Source organism: Rhinatrema bivittatum, chromosome 11, assembly GCF_901001135.1.
Source record: "Rhinatrema bivittatum chromosome 11, aRhiBiv1.1, whole genome shotgun sequence".
In the NCBI taxonomy this organism is placed as follows: Eukaryota; Metazoa; Chordata; class Amphibia; order Gymnophiona; family Rhinatrematidae; genus Rhinatrema; species Rhinatrema bivittatum.
The window spans coordinates 36,129,160-36,144,781 of NC_042625.1; the positions used below are offsets into that span (position 1 = coordinate 36,129,160).

At 48.7% G+C, this 15,622-nt stretch overlaps 1 protein-coding gene across 1 annotated transcript in view; it reads left to right on the forward strand.

Moving 5' to 3' along the window:
- DNAH10 (dynein axonemal heavy chain 10) overlaps window positions 1-15,622 on the forward strand; it is a 952,322-nt gene that overhangs the window by 479,809 nt on the left and 456,891 nt on the right.

The window sequence follows — 15,622 nt, forward strand, 5'->3', positions numbered from 1 at the left end:
ATCATTTTAATTCATTTTCCTAACATTCTACACAAAAATTCAAACACATCTAAAATTGGTCAAATCCTGCAAATACTTACTCAGAAAACACTAACCTGACAGCAGCACCGAGATAGAACTGGGTTAGGCACTCATCTCAAATAATGGCAGCTTCCCACACTCAAAACATTGTGCCTGCGCACTACCCTACATCAAGTCCTTTTATATCTGATCATTCGGCATCATTCAAGAATGATGTTTACCCTATTTTATCCAATCAGAAAACTATCTTCACATCGCACATATTCATTTGTTAGTACTGACTATTGAAATGCATTTATCCATTATAAATTTATGACCAATTCTATATATTGGTTCAACCCCTGCAGGTATAAGGTAGTCCAATTAAAAATATATTGCTGTTCTTTCTGTAACAATACACAAAATCTTAGTTCTCCCAGGACAAGCAGGATGGTAGTCCTCACATGTGGGTGACATCAGCAGATGGCGCCCTATCATGGAAACCTTTTCTGTCAAAATTTCTAGAACTTTTGACTGGCACACTGAGCATGCCCATCATGCCATAATTCCTGTAGCCACAGGGGTCTCCCTTCAGTCTCTTTTTTTCCATGCTGCAGTTTGCCTCGCAGTTAGGGGCTCTGTGAGAATTTTCTCACTAATTTTCCTCACGGAAAAACTTGAAGTTTTCTTCACAAAAAAGTTCCCTCATAGGGGTCTCCCATAGCAACATTGTTTTCTCGTCGCTCGGTGAGTAATTTCCACCGTCTTCAGTCGGTTCCTGCTACCTTGTCCTCTGTTCCCGCAGGCCATCGGCCATTTTCGCGGCAGTCTTTTCTGCCATGGCGACGGGCTTTAGAAAATGCCTGGAGTTGCCATGTATGATGTTGATTACTGACCCGCATGATGTTTGTATGTTGTGCCTCGGCTCATCACACGATGTATGTCGATACCCTAGCTGTGCTCAAATGACACCGAAGGGCAGGCGTGCCCACCTGGACAAAATGGAGTCTCTTTTCAAGATTAAACTAACTCCATTGACGTCCACTCAGTCATCACTGGCAGGAACATCATCTGTTCTGTCCCCAGCAGTGGGTACATGTTTGTATCTGTATATACTGTAGTTTAACTGTGTCTAGTGCAGTCCTCCCTTCTGAGGATTTTTGATACTGAAACACTTTGTAACCCATGATAAAGGTCTGTGAGCCTTGCCTTTAAGAGGAGCCTTTGCCCTTAAGAGAAGCTCCCTCCCCCCTCCACTTTCTCTCACTATCGGAAGAGCTTGAATGGCCCTCAATCTAACTTGAGTCTTCCTAGGTGCCTTATAGGCTTAAGGGACTGCCCTTCATGCTTCCCCTGTGCCACATGGTTCTTAGGCTCGCTGCCATTGGACCTTGCCCCCCTGCCCCTAGCTTGTGGAGGAGTTTCCTTTAGCAGCTCTCGACAAGAGCTCAGTCTTGCCCATGCTTTCTTCTGAGCCAGCAGCGCTCTGTAAAACCCTGTGAAACGATCGGGTTTTACCTTTTCTCTTACTGCCTTCGTCTGAAAACTAAATCAGCCTCATATCCCTCAAGCTTCCTACTTAAAAATTTAATACTTGTTACTACTAAAACCATGCTTTATACAAAGTGTATTCTTTGTTTAATTATTGTAAACACTTATAAATAATAAATAAAAAAAACCTTCTAGCCAAAATATTAGCCACTCGCTTGAACTGCTTTATAGCGCAGCTTGTACATCCAGATCAAGCAGGCTTCATCCCTGGATGCATGGCGGCTGATAATGTTCATAAAATATTAGACACCATCTGGTATGTCAAGAAGCACGCTATACCAGCCTTAGCTCTTTCAGTGGATGCTGAAAAAGCGTTCGATATGGTGCATTGGCCCTATCTGTTTCAGACCCTGGCAGGCATGGGATTTGGAGCGCATTTTTTGCAGTGGTTAAACAAATGTATAACGCTCCTAGGGCTTGTATCGATGTTAATGGTGGTTATTCCCCCCACTTTCATAGTAGGAAGAGGAACGCGTCAGGGTTGTCCACTCTCACCGCTTCTCTTCGCTCTATTTCTAGAGCCATTTGCAATCAGGGTCCATCAGAATGAAGACATTAAGGAGATAACTGTGGGCCGATATACCACGACACTGTCACTGTTTGCTAATGATATACTGCTCATGCTGATGGACCCACCTGTTTCCTTACAGGCACTAACTGCAGAGATGGAGAGTTTTAGTAGTGTGTCAGGGTTCTGCATAAACTGGGAGAAGTCCGAAATTTTAAATATTACTGTCAGTGCTGCTCGGGAAAAGATTATACGGGATGAGTTTCAATTTACATGGGGTAAGACTAATATAAAATATTTGGGGGTCCTTCTTAGTGCAGATCAAGATGTATACTCTCTAAATTATGACTCCTTGTGGCGTAAAATCAGCAAAGATCTTGAGGAATGGAGCCGATACCATATTTCATGGTGGGGGCACATGGCTGCAGTAAAGATGACGGTATTGCCCAAACTCATGTACCTATTTCAAACCCTGCCAGTCCGGGTGCCTACTAGACAGATTGCACTATGGCAGAAGAAGATTATGCGTTATATATGGGTGAACAAATGACCAAGGGTGGCCAGGAAGATGTTGTATCTAGCCAAAAATCGTGGAGGTTTAAGTGTTCCTGAATTGGAATGGTATTATTTAGCAGCCCAACTCAAAAATAATAGTTGATTGGCATAAGCAACAATCACCTAAACCTTGGGTCAGATTCAGCCAGGAACCTTTGGGCCTAATACCAATAACTAGCCTGGTATGGCAGCCACGGAAGACATGGCTGCTGGATCCCAAAGTAGTGTTACCACCATCTATTAGTCACATTCTTGATTTATGGTTCCAGAAAAACTCTCGTTTTACGGGAACCAGAGAATATTTTCATAGCACATATCTCTATGCTAACAAAACCTTTGCACCGGGTTATGAAAACTTTGCTTTTCATATATGGAGGGATAAGGGTATTTTGACATGGGGGCAAGTTTGGAGTAATGCTGCGCTTAAGACTTTCCCGAGTCTCCAGCTAGAATTTGGGTTGCCCACTTGTGTCCGTTGGTGCCTGACGCCCTCTCTCCGCCCTCCTTACCTCCTTGGCACCTCCCTCTCTGTCCACAGGAAGATTGGCTGCCGGGGCGTCCATTTGCCGAGGACCCTCGGGCGTTCCCGGACCGGCCCGACGCTGCAATTGCCATGTTTTCTGGAAGCCTTGGGGCGCGCGCTCAGCGCGGCCCCGACTGAAGTACCGGCATTGGCACGAACCTCGGGGGCATCCCCCGAAGATGACGTTACCCGCGATGGATATTTAAGGTCTTGGAATTTGCTAACACAGGGAGTTAGCAAGGGGTTTCGCTACCTCCTCTGACTTACCAGAGGTACCCACTCCTCGGGGGCCTCGCTCTCTCCTTGTTTTTTCAGGTAACAGTCTGGAACCGGTACTCGCTCCTCGAGGGCCTATACTTTCCAGCTCATGGGCTTCATTGGGACATTGTGTGAGTGTTACTATCTGCATATCCTGCCTACTCACTATATCTCAGTATCTCTTGAGCTCAGCCTCCAGGGATCGCTGTTCTAGTATCTGAGGGACTACAGCCCAGCCAGGCTTACCAGCTCACTGCCATCTCTGGTAGTTCAGTATACTGTCTAATAAAGAACTAGTGTGTGTTTGTCTCCTAACTCTGAGCCTGACCGGTGGTTCCTCTCGGGATCATTCCCCAGGGGCATGGTCATCTGCCACTGGTCCAAGGATCCACCCTCAACTCTCATATATAACTACAAATCCCGAATGGATTGCTAACTACTATCTGATTGCTCTTCCCATTAAGCATCAGATTCAGAACAGATTGCTAACTCCCTAGCAAATCCAGAATAGATTGCTAACTCCTTAGCAGATCTCGAACACCACTACAGCATTATTCCCCTACTGCCAGGTGCGTCACTTCTCCTCGACCTGCCTATTAGGGGGCCACTTACAACAAGGTGAACCAGACTTTGAAAAATTATGTTCCAAAGCTGATAGGGTCACTAAAGTGGTATCCATTCTTTATAGGTTGCTAGGGCAGGAAGCGCACCCGAAGGCAGCCCATATCAAAGCATGGGAACTAGATATAGGGCAGACCTTGCTCCCTCGAGAATGGAAATTGATATATCGCTTAATGGGCAGAGGTTTCATAGCTGCAAATCTTATGGAAAACGCCTTCAAACTTTTGTATCATTGGTATCTTTGCCCCACTAGACTAAATATCATGACTAAGACCCATAGCCCGTCTTGCTGGAGGGATTGTGGAGAACTGGAGACCTTTCTACACATGTGGTGGGATTGCCCGGCTATCCGCAAACTTTGGGATGACATCATAACCTGGCTTTCTGATATGGGCTTGGAGATTAGGGCACTGGATCCAAAACAAGCATTATTGGGTATGCTAGCCCCGGGACTGTCAGACAGCGCTAACACTCTAGTCCAATATGTATGTACCGCCACCAGATGTGAAATAGCGAAGAGATGGACTGCCCAAAACCCGCCCAGTATGATGGAAATACAACACAGACTTGGTTCAATATATTTATTAACACAAATCTCAGCCCATAAAGTATTGTTACGAGCTCGAGGAGCGCGATCGCTTCTAAGCAGGTGGTGAGCCCTTGGGTCACGGCAAGACTTAGGGGGAGCCCCAAGCCACACCGTGGGAGGTGAGCCGGTGCAGGCATGGTGAGCCAGGCGGGTACTGAAGCAGGGGGTAAGGAGCGGAGTCTGACCCTCAGCCGGACCTGCACGCCCATGGCAAACAACAATGCAATGTTGGTTGATGAACGGTCCTCCGACTGTTCCAAGCCCTTTCGGACCTGCCGCTGGGTATCGGCATAGGGCGGCAGGCCGGACAGAGGACGAGGGCAGACAGAGTCCTTAGAACACTCAAGACATCCAAGACGGGGCTGAAGCAAGACATCGAAGGCAAGGGCTGAAGCAAGACATCCTAGACGAGGCTGAAACAAGACATCACAGGCAAGGGCTGAAGCAAGAAATGGGCACTGTCTCTCAGGGCGCCCTACACAGCCAGCACGGCTGGACTGGTCACGGACCACCCTGTCCTACAAACGCGGGAGCGGACAAGTGCAGGGAAGAGGAAGCGGTGGGTTACTGCACTCCTGGCAGTCAAGGTAGGGTAGGTTGCTGCACTCCTGGCAGCCTAAAGCAGGTTTGCTGCACTCCTGGCAGCCTAAAGCAGGAAGGAACATCGGGAACTGGATCAGGCACTGGATCAGGAACAGACATCAGGAACATCCGGAACAAACATCAAGGCAAAAGACAGGACCGGGAGCCGTCAAGGCAAGCGAGACCACGGAGGACCTGGATCGAGGAAGAGGTACAGATGACTGAAATGCTCAATCCAATGGCAAACTGGAACTGGAGAGAAAGTCCTTTTATACAGCTGATATGGGCAACTCCCTGGGAAGAGTTTACCTGGACCGCCCCTCACTGGCCCTATAACTGAGATGGAGAGCTGCAGGCCGGCCCCTAGGGAGAAGGGCGTGGCAAAACCAGGAAGTCCAAACCCAGCCAGCAAGCCACAGGCAGGCCTCAGGAACAGCTAGGCCTCCCAGGCCCTGGAGCAAATCCTGGATGGTACACAGGCGAGGCCCTGGCTTCAAAGTGGCCTCCAGTGGAAAGGTGAGATACCTCCTGTAGCGCAGCAACAGAGGGGATCGTAACATAAAGGTAATACATTATCTAAGTTCCAGAAAATATGTCAGGTGTATGTAGACTGGAAAATGAGGACTTATGCTCCAGACGATTGAACAATGAGGCCTCCTCAATGGTATATGTGGTTATATACAATATTTACTGACAGAATTACAGATAGCATATACATCTGGATAGGAATAATCTTCAGATCCCTTCTACTTCATTTATAATAGCAGGGAGGGTAGGGTTGGTGGGGTGATTCTGTAAAGTTGTGTGTTTTTTGTTAATGATATCACATGTGTTCTCATAATGGTTGAGTTAATGTACTTCATTAATGTTCATTTTGCACATGTGACCAAATATACATGTATGCTTGTGATTATATCCAAATTTCCATGTATACTTGTTACACACAATAAAAATTTTGAATTACAAAAAAAAGAATTGTGTGGAGCGGTGCAAGCAGTGGAAATAGTGGAGTTAATAACAGCCGAAATGGACATGCAAATTGATGCTATCCATCTTTACATGGACAGCAAAGTAGTACTGGGCTACATCTACAAGCAGACAAGAAGAAGGTTCCATGTATACGCTCAACTCTGGGGTTCAGCCACTCAGATCGGCTCTGACTGTGGAACTAACTTCGTAGGAACCTGTAAAGAGCTAAACATTGCATCTGTTAAGATTGACTATCCTACCGTTAAAGGGTACCTTTGTGATCAGAAATGTACGTGGATATTCAATCCATCCCATTCGTCACACATGGAAGGATCATGGGAGTGCATGATCAGCATGGCACACCGCATTCTTAATGCCATGTTAACAGAAACCAAGCCAACTTGACTCACCCATGAAGTCTTAACCACACTTCTGGCAGAAGTGGTAGCCATCATAAATGCAAGACCGCTAGTTCCAGTGTCAACCGACCCTAAGTCGCCACTGATCCTAACTCCAGCCATGCTTTTAACGCAAACGACTATTAACATTCCTGTGTTCTTATGTTCTTAACTTTGACAGCAAAGAGCTCCACAAGCGTCAATGGAAACAAGTCCAACAGCTTGCCAACTTCTTTTGGAGTTGTTGGAAGAAAGAGTACTTGCCGACTCTCCAGTATCGAAGCAAGTGGTAATCCAACAAGCCCAATATCCGAGAAGGTGACCTTGTCCTGCCCATCGCAACAGCTGGCCTCTGGGACTCGCCATCAAGACTTACCCCGGAAACAACGGACGTATTAGCAAGATTGAAGTAAAGACTGTGAACCAAGGGACAGCCAAGATTTCTACAGGCTCAATGAGATGGTATTCCTCATGCTGTATGAAGAAACTTGAACTCCGTGGACCATTGTCCACCCCAGAGACTCTCTCTCGTTTCAGCTTGGTGAAACCCTCTGAAGAAGACATCGCCTGGATGACTGAGAGACCAAGATGATCGTGAACCTCCCTGAACGTTGAAAGAGCCAGTTATAATGAACTTTGCACTGTTGCATAATGATATAAGAACTGATATAGTAGTATCTTGCAATACCAGATGGGGAGTGTTCTGTCCCCAGCAGTGGGCACATGTTTGTATCTGTATATACTGTAGTTTAACTGTGTCTAGTGCAACCCTCCCTTCTGAGGATTCTTGATACTGAAAGACTTTTTGTAACCCACGATAAAAGTCTGTGAGCCTTGCCTTTAAGAGGAGCCTTTGCCCTTAAGAAAAGCTCCCTATCCCCTCACTTTCTCTCACTATCGGAAGAGCTTTAATGCCCCTCAATCTAACTTGAGTTTTCCTAGGTGCCTTATAGGCCCAAGGGACTGCCCTTCATGATTCCCCTGCATCACATGGTTCTTAGGCTTGCTGCCATTGGACCTTGCCCCCCTGCCCCTAGCTTGTGGAGGCGTTTCCTTTAGCAGCTCTCGACGAGAACTCAGTCTTGCCCATGCTTTCTTCTGAGCCAGCAGCGCTCTGTAAAACCTTGTGAAACGATCGGGTTTTTACCTTTTTTCTTACTGCCTTCGTCTGAAGACTAAATCAGCCTCATATCCCTCAAGCTTCCTACCTCTACCATAAACTAACTCCTGCAACACAAAGACCTCCTTCTCCCTCCTGCTACCTTGTCTCCAGTTACCAAAGATCTTTGCCTTGGGGCTTGCATTTGAGATTCAAAAATTGTAAGTAGAATTTACCTGTACAATAAATAATTTCAAACTTAAAGAATCTTTGTCTTGAGGACTGATTGGAGAAAAAGTTTAGCTGCCTGGATGGCAAACTCTGATGTCTGCCTGATCCAGAAGATCATCAAAATCCATCGATAAACCTCATCGGGAACAGCAAGGCAGTGGTGACCGTCTGTCACCGACAACATCCAGGGCATTGACATCGTCTTCCTCGGTGCCGAAGAAGGACCGGACTGAGCACTGAGGGAAACACTGGCACCGGCACAGACTCGATTCCACACCCGATGCCGGCTTCAATGGCTATCGAGCCGGTTGCGAAGAGGGCACGTGGAGAGGAGCCTCCAACCTCCTCTGCATCCAGACCCCGAGGCGATCCTCACCAATATTGGTGCCGGGTACTGAGCCCCCACAGATTCCTGTGGAGGTGCCAGTAGTGCCTAGCCTGCCTCCCCCTGTAGCTGCATTACCTATACCAGCTTCCAGGGAGGAGCTGGACATACTTGTCCAACAGGCAATCCTCAATGCCCTCCAGAACCTTCATTCACCATCGATGCCGGCCCCCATACCAGCACCGACACCAGAGCCATCGTTCTTTACACTGTTGCTCAACCGCCTGGATACACTCATTGGTGCCCTTCCAACCCAGCCTGGACCATCTGTACCAAGACGACCTGCTGAGTCTCCAAAACCCCTGATACCCATTCCGGGTTCCTCAGAGGATGAAGGCATGGACTCTAGTCCTATTCCAGCTGTGCTTCCACCGATGCTGGAACCAGTTCCTCGTCCGTCGGGGCTCTCGGGATTGAGGCACCCACGGTTCCCTTTGATGCCGCCTAAGGCTTCATCGGTGCTGCCGCATCCTCCATCAAGACCATAGAGGCCTCCAACGATGCCTGCACATCCTGGAGTATCAAGCCTTTTCCCTCCCTCGGGATCTCAGCCAGATACCCCGTATGATCCATGGAAGGATGTTGACTCTGACACTTCTACAGAGGACAAACTCTCAGAGCCATCTCCTCCAGAAGAAAGGAGATGGTCTTCTCCAGAAGACTTTCCTTTGCTAATTTCATAAATGAAATGTCAGAGACCATCCCTTTTGACCTAGTTACAGAAGAGGTCACACGTCACAAGACATTGGAAGTCCTTCAATTTGTAGATGCCCCCAAAATAATTATGGCAAAAAAACAGAGGGGACTACCTTACACCGTGGAAAGACTTTTATTAGAATTGCCCGACTCAAAATACAAGCTGAATTTCGCCAAAAGGCTGCATCAGGGGCTTTATGCTGTAACCGTATACAGCTACATATATCAGTATATCAATCTGACCATTAGTTGTTGCAGTAAAGCTTTGTCAGTCAATGAAACATCTCGCAAAGACTTGCACTGCAACTGAGAGTCGGGCAATTCTAATAAAAGTCTTTCCACGGTGTAAGGTAGTCCCCTCTGTTTTTTTGCCTTGGCTACGTGGGACCACCTTCTGGTTTGTTTCATTGGACCTTCCCAAAATAATTATGGCCATTCCTGTCCAAGAAGTACTCTTGGATCTGCAACATCGCCTATGAGAGCACCCTTGCACTGTCCAACCAGTTAATAGGGAATCACCCAAAAAGCAAAGTGGTAGTCTGTCTAGAGTAGCCACGGATGTGAGAAACCAGAAAACAAGACCGACCACCTTGGAAAGAAGATTTATTCAATAGAACAGAACCTGCCCGACTCTGGCCGAGCTTCACCCTTACGGCTGCATCAGGGGCTCTTGAAATTGATATTTAGAGTATATGTTGGGGCACTATGTATGGTTTTTTGAAGTATCCACTGTTTTGGTTATTTATAGTGTGGATATATGAATGACTTTGAGATCATCTCTTGGTGAGTAGTCCTCAGAAAATCCACAGTTTAGAGTGCTATAGTATACTGCATACGATGGCACATTTCACCGAAAAAATCTTTTAAGTTCCTTAAGAGCATATCAATTGGACGATATTGTGTTTATGCTCTTAAGGAACTTAAAGATTTTTTCGGTGAAATGTGCCATCGTATGCATTTTCTGAGGATTATTCACCAAGAGATGACCTCAAAGTCATTCATATATCCACACTATAAATAACCAAAATAGTGGATACTTCAAAAAATCATACATTGTGCCCCAGCATATACTCTATATATCAATTTCAAGATGCAGCCATAAGGGCGAAACTCAGCCAAAGTCGGGCAGGTTCTGTTCTACTAAATAAATCTTCTTTCCATGGCATCGGTCTTGTTTTTTAGATTTATATTCTGCTTTTTGCAGTGCATCAAAGTGGATTACATTCAGGTACTGTAGGTATTTCCCTATCCCCAGAGGGCTTACAATCTAAGTTTGTACCTGAGGCAATGGAGGGTAAAGTGACTTGCCCAAGGTCACAAGGAGTGACAGCAGGACTCAAACCCTGGTCTCTTGGTTCATAGCCCACTGCTCTAACCACTAGGCTACTCCTCCATTCCCATCTATGCAAAACCAGCATACATGTGTTTCCTTACCTGGACGACTGGCTAATGAAGAGCCAATCCAAGCAAGGCACTTTCAACGCTCTAGAGCTCACTATCAAGCTACTACATTCGTTGGGGTTTCTCATCAATTACCAGAAATCCCACCTGGTTCCATCTCACCTCCTTACCTTTCGCAAATGCCTTCCTGCCCAACGACCGCACATACATATTATCCAAATTATCTGCATCTCTACGCACAAAGAAAACAGCTTCAACCCATCAATTCCTTACATTACTGGGCCACATGGCTTCCACGGTCCACGTCATTCCTATCGCCAGGCTGGCCATGAGAATAACTCAATGGACTTTGAAATCTCAGTGGCTCCAAGCCACTCAACCTCTTTCATCCCAGATCCATGTAACCCACCAGCTGCATCTATCACTTCTCTGGTGGACAAACAAAGCCAACTTGCTGACAGGTCTACACTTCCAGCAACCAGTTCCACAAGTAACTTTAACCATAGACGCATCCAACTTGGGTTGGGGAGCTCATGTGAACAATCTTCAAACTCAAGGTACTTGGACATAGCTTGAAGCAAAGTATAAAATCAACTTCCTAGAGCTTCGAGCTATACGTTATGCTCTTGTCACGATCAGGTCCCTCCGCTCAGCGTGCTGTGGGGCTTTGCTGGGCTTCAGGCCTCTGGCTTCGCTCCTATGACACGTCTTGTCCCCTTGCACAGCTCAAGCATAGCGCTGCTATGGACTCCTCACAGCCTCTAGTCAGAGTGCCAGGCCCAGTCCTGGCACTCCCAAGCAGTACACAGAAAAAGGATCTCCATCTCCTCCTCCAGAGACTCCGAGGAGCCGGGCTTTTGTGGCCAGGTCCACCACGGGGGCACGCCCTCTTCTTCAGCCTCCATAGAGCATGCTGAGTCATAGGGATCAGTCCCAATTTCCTCCACCTGTTCCTGCTCAGGCTCCAGCCAGGGGTCAGGTGTTGGTTCGGGGAACCTGGGAAGTGTAGTCTTTGCTACCTTCCTCAGCGCCCTCCGGTGGCTAAGTTTGGTACCACTAGCTTCTGCTCGGCTGTGTCTCAGCTGTTTCTGCCCCGGGCCAGGTCGTACTGCATCACACACCCCCCCCCTTTTAAAAACCCTGGAACTCCTCACCCGAGTTCCAGTCTTCTCCCCCAACCGGGAAAGGAAATCAGCATTAACATGATCCCTACCAGCTCTGTGTCTAACCTCAAAGCGATAGGTTTGGAGGGTAAGATACCACCTGGTTAATCGGGCATTGGACTCTTTCATGACGTGCAACCATTTTAAGGGTGCATGGTCCGTCACTAACACAAAGGGGCGTCCCGCCAGGTAATATTTTAGTGTTTCAATAGCCCACTTAACGGCTAGACATTCTTTCTCAATAGTGGCATATTTTTCCTCATGGGGGTGAAGTCTCCTGCTAAGGTACAAGACCGGGTGTTCCTCCCCTTTGTCCACTTGGGAGAGAACTGCCCCCAACCCACACCCTGAGGCATCCGTCTGTAACAGAAATGGTAACGTGAAGTCAACCGCCTTCAACACGGGATCTCGGCACAAGGCCCGTTTAAGTCTCTCCACCCTCTCTACCTCCAGTGGGCCCCACCGCAACTTGTTTGGGGTCCCCTTCCTTAACATGTCATTTAAAGGGGTGGCCAGATCTGCAAAGTGTGGTATGAACCGTCTGTAATATCCAATGAGCCCTAAAAAGGCTCGGAGCTGCTTCTGGGTCTCGGGCAGCGGGTAATCCCGAATGCACTCCACCTTATCCAGCAAGGGTTTCACCAACCCTCGCCCCACCAGATGTCCTAGGTATTTAACCTCTCGTTGGGCAATCCTACATTTAGCCGGGTTGGCCGTCAACCCCGCATCCCTAAGCGACTGCAGTACTGCTCTAACCCTTTTTAGATGTGATTCCCACTCAGTGGAGTATATAATGACGTCGTCCATATAGGCCGCTGTATATGCTATATGGGGGCGTAACACCAGGTTTAGGAGGCGCTGACAAGAAGCCGCAGCTCCTTGCAGTCCAAACGGCATACGCACGAACTGAAACAGCCCTGCTGGGGTAGCAAACGCTGTTTTCTCTCGCGAGGACTTGGCCAAGGGAATCTGCCAATATCCCTTGGTCAGGTCCAGGGTGGTTAAATACTGAGCCCGTCCCAGCCTCTCTACTAGTTCGTCAACTCGTGGCATGGGGTAGGCATCAAAAGTGGATATCGCGTTAACCAACCGGAAATCTATACAGAAACGTAAAGTTCCATCTGGCTTAGGCACCAGGACAATGGGGCTACACCAGGCGCTACTGGACTCTTCGATGACCCCCAGTTGCAACATCTCCTCAACCTGCCTTCTAACCTCATCCTGCATGGCTTCAGGGAGGCGATAGGGCCTCCTCCTAACCACCTGTCCTGGCGGTGTTGTTATCTCATGCGTGATTAGCGTGGTTCGTCCTGGCAACGGGTAGAACACGTCCTTGGCCTGTTCAACTATCTCCTGTATTTGGGCACTTTGCCTGGGAGTTAGCTCCTCTCCTATCGGGACCTCGACTTTTTTACTAAGTTCCCTTACTTGTGGACCTAAATCCACCTCTTCCTCGGATATCGTATCCGCGGACATACTTTGCCTCTCTACCCAAGGTTTCAGCAAATTGACGTGATACACCTGGGGTCGCTTAAGTCCTACCTTGACTTGATAATTTAGGGGCCCCAGGCGCCTTAAAATTGTCCCTGGGCCCTTCCACTTGGCCAAAAGTTTGTTAGGGGACGTAGGCACCAATATTAAGACCTGATCTCCCTCTTGAAATTCCCGGTCCCTAGCCCCGCGGTCGTAGTAGGTCTTCTGCCTTTCTTGAGCCTGCTCGAGATTTTCCTTGGCCAAACCCAGGGCAGTCTCAGCATGCTGCCTAATACCCCCAATGTAACTTATGATGTCCTGAGGTTCCGCCTCAGCCCCTGTCCACTGCTCGTGTATGACATCGAGCAGACCCCGGGGTTGTCTCCCAAAAATAAGTTCAAAAGGTGAGAACCCTGTGGAAGCTTGGGGCACCTCCCTGGAGGCAAACAACAAGAATGGGATGAGGCGATCCCAATTACTAGCATCTTTTTCTAGACAACTGCGCATCATGGACTTCAGGGTTTGATTATAGCGCTCCACTAACCCATCAGTCTGGGGGTGGTACGCTGAAGTTCGTATATGTTTAATACCGAACTGGGCCCATAGGCCTGCTAATTCCCGGGACATAAAATTGGTACCCCTGTCTGTCAGTAGTTCACGTGGAAAGCCGAACTGGCAAAATATCCTTATCAACTCCGGGGCTACCACCCTTGCCCCAGTAGACCTCAAAGGGACGGCCCACGGAAATCTGGTCGCGTAGTCTAATACCACGAGAATATACTGATGACCGCGTTTACTTTTTTCTATCGGTCCAATGATGTCTACCGCTACCCGATCCATTGGTTCATGTACTACCGGCACGGGTACCAGGGGTGCCTTAGGGGGGGCCCTTGGGGCGACCAACTGACAGTTGGGGCACGAGCTGCAAAACTTCTTAACTGTGCTGTAAATACCTGGCCAGAAGAATCGCCGCTTGACACGGGCTAAGGTGCTATGCAGGCCCAAGTGTCCGGCCAGGGGATGGTCATGCGCCAGTGACATAACTTCGGGTTGAAACCGTAGGGGCACTAACAGTTGTTTATGCGGTCCCTGTCCCTGCAGTCCTTCCTCTACCCTGTACAGTAATCCCTTCTGGACCATAAAGTAGGGGTATATCATAGCCTCTTTATTAGCAAGCTGTTGTATAGATACTTTAGCCTTTTCCCAGGCCACCTTCAAGGCTGGGTCCTTAACCTGCTCCTCTTTAAACTCTGGGAACTGTGCTAGCAGGGAGCCTATCATTTCTTTAGTGGACCCCTCGTCCTCACCTTCCTCTGGGCCAGTCTGTCTCCTCTTCTCCCTCTTTCTCTCCACTCGGGGCTTACGACTAACCCCAGGAGTTTCCACCACCTCCCCCTCCTCAAAGGGAAAAATCTCTCCTAGAGGGGGTTCATGCTCACGTACCTCTTGTGTCTGGGCTTGGGCTCTTGTGGTTATCAAAGTTTGCCTGCCCGCCAACACCTCCGCGAGGTGCCTCCACTCTCTCCCCAAAATGAGGGGCACCGGCAATCCTTCCACTATGGCTATCTCTACGATGTCCTCATGGGTTCTCCAACGTACCAGTACCTCATGTACCGGGTACCTAACGGCCGTACCATGTACACATCGTATCACCACCTCCCCTTTTTGGGCTTGGGGCATCTTGAGTCCCAAAGCCACAGCCAGTTTCTTAGAGAGCAGTGCCTGATTAGTGCCAGTGTCTATTAAGGCCTGCACTGGCTGACCATTAACCCGAACCTGCTGAAAGTAGGGATTCGGGTCTCTGGATACTGCTTCCTCCCTTCGCTCCGGTGGGTGGGCATATGCGGTAGCTAAGCGTGGACACTCCCTTTTGAAGTGCCCAGCTCCCCCACAATGGAAACATCGCCCTGGGGCCGGCCTTACCCCCGCCTCCCGTCCTGGGCCTGTCTCTTCCTGCGGTCCACCCCTTCCACCGAGCACCTGTAAGGGACCTCTCTGATTCCTTGCAACCCCTTGACTACCTGCCTTGCTCAGACCTGGTCCTTTAGACCCTTTCTCTTTGTTGGAGGATGCGCCACCTCCCATAGCTGCTTCTGCCTCCAAGTATCTCTCTGTATTCACTATCGCCCTCTCGAGCCCACTTGCTCCTTGGCGAATCACCCAGCTCCTCATTGGAGGTGGTAGTGCTCCTATATACTGTTCTAGCACTATCAGCTCCATGAGCTTAGTCACCGTTTTCCCTTCGGGTTCTAGCCATCTATATGCGAGGTCCTTCAAATGCTGGGCCAGGGCCCGAGGTCTGTCTTTCGGCTGTAACCAGGTTTCCCTGAATTGGCGCCGATACCAATCCTGGGTTATACCCAGTCGGTCCAAGATGGCTGTCTTCAGCAAGGCATAGTTCATGGCCTGCTCCGGGGCCAAAGCCCTATAGGCGGCTTGGGCCTCGCCTGTTAAACAAGGGGCCAACCGGGCAGACCATTGTTCTCTGGGCCAACCAGCCACACTAGCCACCCGTTCAAACGTGACCAGGAAGGCCTCAGGGTCATCCCCTGGACCCATCTTCTCTAGGTGGATACCGTGCATGAGGTCCATCCGGCCTACTCCGCCAGTCCCAGTCATC